We start from the raw sequence: 5142 nt of genomic DNA, 5'->3' as shown, positions 1-5142 counted from the left end.
CTATTTCAAATCCTAAAAGATGATGCTGTGAAAGTGCTGCACTCGATATGCCAGCAAATTTGGAAAACTCAGCAGTGGCCACAGGACTGGAAAAGGTCTGTTTTCATTCCAGTCCCAAAGGAAGGTAATGCCAAGAATGTTTAAACTACTGCACAATTGCACTCATCTCACATGCTAGCAAAGTAATGCTCAAAATTCTCCAAGTCAGGCTTCAACAGTACATAAACCGAGAACTTCCAGATGTTCAAGCTGAATTTAGAAAAGGCAGAGGAACCAGAGATCAAATTGCCAACATCCACTGGATCATAGAAAAAGCAAGAGAGTTCCAGAAAAACATCTACTTCTGCTTTATTGACTACACCAAGCCTTTGACTGTGTGGATCACAACTGTGGAAAATTCTTCAAGAGATGGGAATACCAGACCACCTTACATGTCTCCTGAGAAATCTGTATGCAGGTCAAGAAGCAACAGTTAGAACCGGACATGGAACCATAGACTGGTTCCAAATTGGGAAAGGAGTACATCAAGGCTGTATGTTGTCACCTTGCTTATTTAACTTATATGCAGAGTCCATCATGCAAAATTCCAGGCTTCATGAAGCACAAGCTGGAATCAAGATTTCTGGGAGAAATATCAATAACCTCAGATATGCAGATGACACCATTCTTATGGCAGAAAGCAAAGAGGAACTAAAGAGCCTCTTGATGAAAGTGAAAGAGGAGAGTGAAAAAGTTGGCTTAAAACTCAACATTCAAAAAACTAAGATCATGGCATCTAGTCCCATCACTTCATGCCAAAGAGATGGGGAAACAATAGAAACAGTGACAAGTTTTATTTTCTTGGGATCCAAAATCACTGCAGGTGGTGATTGCAGCCATGACATTAAAAGATGCTTGCTCCGTAGAAGAAAATTTATGACCAACCTAGACAGCATATTAAAAAGCAGAGACATTACTTTGCCAACAAAGGTCCATCTGGTCAAAGTTATGGTTTTTTCAGCAGTCATGTAAGGATATGAGAGTTGGACTATAAAGAAAGCTGAGCACTGAAGAATTGATACTTTTGAACTGTGGTGTTGGAGGACTCTTGAGAGTCCCTTGGACAGCAAGAAGATCAAACCAGTCAATCCTAAAGGAAATCCTGAATATGCATTGGAAGGACTGATGCTGAAGCTGAAACTCCAATACTTTGGCCACCTGATGCAAAGAACTGTCTCACTGGAAAAGATCCTGATGCTGGGAAAGATTGAAGGCAGGAGGAGAAGGGGACAACAGAAGATGAGATTGTTGGATGGCATCACCAACTCGATGGACATGAGTTTGAGCAAGCTCCAGGAGTTGGTGATGAACAGGGAAGCCTGGCGTGCTGCAGTCCATGGGGTCGCAAAGAGTCGGACATGACTGAGCGACTGAACTAAACTGGTCTCTTAGGCTGTCTTCATTTTTTTTTCAATTCTTTTTTTTTTTTAATATTCTGTTCTGTGGCAGTGACTTCCACCATTCTGTCCTCCAGGTCATTTATCCATTTTTCTGCTTCAGTTATTCTGCTATTGATTCCTTCTAGTGTATTGTTCATCTCTATTTGTTTGTTCTTTAGTTCTCCTGGGTCTTTGGTAAACATTTCTTGCATCTTCTCCATTGTTTTCCCATGATCCTGGATCATCTTCACTATCATTACTCTGAATTCTTTTTCCTGGAAAACTGCCTATCTCCACTTGATTTAGTTGTTTTTTTCAGGTTTTATCTTGTCCCTTCATCTGAGACACAACTTTCTGCTTTATCATCGTGATTAACTTTCTGTAATAAAGTTTTTATTTTAGCCACTGTGGGACTGTGCTTCTTCTTGCTTCTTCTGTCTGCCCTCTGGCATGGGAATAACTGCTCTTGCTCTGGTGGGCAGGGCCTTGCTCAGTAAAGCTTTAATCCAATTATCTGCTAAAAGGTGGGGTTGTGCTCCCTCCCTGGTAGTTGTTTGGCCTGAGGCAATGCAGCTCTGGGGTCTACAGGCTCTATGGGGGACACCCAGGGGGACTTTTCAGGCCTGTTGCTGCCCATGTCCCTGTCCCTGTGGTAAGCCCCTGCCAACCCATGCCTCCACAGGAGGCCCTCCAACAGTAGCATGTAGTTTTGGTTCAGTCTCCTGTGGAGTCACTGCTCCTTTCCTCTGGGTCTTGGTGCACGCAAGATTTTGTTTGTGCCCTTCAAGACTGGAGTCTCCGTTTCCCTCAGTCCTGTGGAAGTTCTATAATCAAATCTCACTGGCCTTCAAGGTCAGATTCCTTGGGGATTCCCAGCCCCTTTGTTGTATCCCCAGGCTGTGAATCCTGATATGGGGTTCAGAACCTTCACAACAGTGGGAAAACTTCTTCTGTATTATTGTTCTCCAGTTTGTGGGTCACCCATTAATGTGATGTGAAAAGACACATTTCATTTTCACCAAGAACTTTACTGAACAATGTATTCACCATTTTGTTCCACTACCTTCTGCATTTTCCAGGGAATTTCATAATTCAATTTTCCCAAAACTTTTTATCTTTTTGAGCAAAGAACCATTCCAGGTGGCTTTTACAGTCTTCCAAGGAGTGGAAATATTTTCCATTAAGAGAATTTTGTGAAAACCAAAATAAATGAGCACCTGAAGGTGCAATGTCTCGGTGAATATGGTGGATGAATCAGAACTTCCCAGCCAAGCCGTAACCATTTTTGCCTTGTCACCAAAAGGAAATGTGGTCTTGAGTTATCCTGATGGAAGATTATGCATTTTCTGTTGACTAATTCCAGATACTTTTCTGGAAAGTAGTTGAATGTTGCTTTCAGTTGGTTTAACTAGGAGCAGTACTTGTTGGAATTATCATTTGGTTTTCTGGAAGGAGCTCATAATAAAGGACTCCAATCCCACCGTACACACACTGTCACCTTCTTTGGATGAAGACTGGCCTTTGATGAGCTTGGCAGTTGTTCATTTTGATTGCCCCATGATCTCTTCTATTCCACAGTATTGTACAGTATACATTTTTCATTGTCCATCACAGTTTGTTTTTAAATTGGGAAGAAAATTTTGTTATGGTTAAGTATAGAATTGCATTTGGAAATATGTTTAAGAAGATTTTTTTTTTCTTTTGCTTAACTTTTGTGGAACCCAAATGTCAAAACTGTTAGGGGAAGCATACTGATTGAAACCGCCCACCCTGGTCAGGTACCATAGTAACCATTTGCATGAGTTGTTTTATGGCAGGAGATCCTGATAAGGAATACGGAACTAATAGGCCACCACCAGCCGGAAGAGTTCGGGAAAGATCGAGAGGAGACACTACCTGTCCGTCCACTTCCCAGAATCCCTCTTGCTAGCATCCATCTTGGCTGAGCGATGCGTGCACCACCAGGAAAGACTCTGAATTAGAATGATTGGCCAAAGACCACCCGGAAACTAATCCCATCACCATAAAACCCAAGACTGCGAGCCACGCGGCAGAGCAGTTCTCCTGGGTTCCCTTACCTACTGCTCTCCACTCGGGTGCCCTTTCCCAATAAAATCTCTTGCTTTGTCAGCACGTGTCTCCTCGGACAATTCTTTTCCGAGTGTTAGACAAGAGCCCAACTTTGGGCCCTGGAAAGGGGTCCCCCTTCCTACAACAAAACGATTAACATAACCAAGCTGGTGTAAATGATTTTCAGCCCTTGGTCTGGGTATTTTGAGTATGCTGGCTATCTCCCATGTGATATAAACATTGATTGCTCTCAATGAATATCTTGATTTGATCACTATCAACTTCAACTTGTCTACCTGGCCATGGAGCACTCGACCATGGGAAATCTCCAACACAAAACTTCACAAATTACTTCTGACATATTTGATACATCCATACACTGCACAAATCTTTTTTGTGTGTGTTTCAGGTGCATTTTTACCTTTCTTGAACCATAAAAGCATTATATGCCGAAAATGCTGCTTTTTTCTGTCCATCTTCAATATTAAAATGGCTACACAAAGTATACCAATTTTGATGAATTTTTTAAAAGTGCACACTGATATGACAGCTGTCACAATACAAGCTAACAAAATTGTTTAAAATGAAGTTAAATGCTACTAGAGCCATCTTACAGAAGAAAAACAAACATTTTGACCAACACAATATCTGAAAAAGTTTATCATATAAACTAGCTCTATGAAAAAAAGAGTCCATGTGTTCACTTTGGCAGCACATATACTAAAACTGGAACAATAAAGAGAAGATGAGCATGATACAGGGAGGCCTGGAGTGCTGTGGTTCATGGGGTCGCAAAGAGTCGGACACGACTGAGCAACTGAACTGAACTGAACTGTGCAAGGATGACACATTCCATATTTTTTCTTATAATAACCTATAATGGAAAATAATCTGAAAAATAATATATGTGTATGTGTATAACTGAATCACTTTGCTGTAAACCTGAAATATTTTGTCAACTATACTTCAATAAAATATATATATATATATATATATATTAAGAAAAAGAGTCCATGCAAAGTGCTAAGACAGTAGAGTACTTCTCTAGTTCAAGAAACAGTAGCAGAAGCAAAACACAAAACAAGACCAAAACAAACAAAAAAGAAACAGCAGGAGGCCAGTGTGGCTGGCACAGATTGAGCAGGGGGAGAGTAGTAGGAAATGAAGTCAGAGGCCAGACTGTGGGAGGCCTCCTGGGACCTTGTGTTGACTATGGTTTTTAGTCTGAGTAAGATGGAAGCCACTGGGGCCTCTGGGCAAATGAGTGATCTGAGCTGACTTACTTTAAACAGTATCCCTCTGAGACTTCCCTAGCTATATACAGTGGTTAGAATTCTGCACTTCCACTGCAGGGGTCATGGGTTCGATCCTTGGTTGGGGAACTAAGATCCCACAAAGCCAGGAAACCAGTCTGGGGTTAATGCTATAATCTATAATGTAGGTGAGAGTTGTTGGTGGCTCAGATCAGGGTAGTAGCAATGCAGGTGATGAGAAATGGTCTGATATTGTTCAGGGGGTAGTGTAAATGGGGAGGGCACACACCATAGCATTTATCTATTTGTCCCTTTATAAGTTTACTGTGAAAAATGTCAAACATATACAAAAGTGTTGTGACTGGTGTAGCAAACCCCATGGACCCATTACCCAGCTTCAA

This window comes from Dama dama, chromosome X (genome assembly GCF_033118175.1).
Source record: "Dama dama isolate Ldn47 chromosome X, ASM3311817v1, whole genome shotgun sequence".
In the NCBI taxonomy this organism is placed as follows: Eukaryota; Metazoa; Chordata; class Mammalia; order Artiodactyla; family Cervidae; genus Dama; species Dama dama.
Note: the sequence above shows the minus strand (reverse complement) of the source record.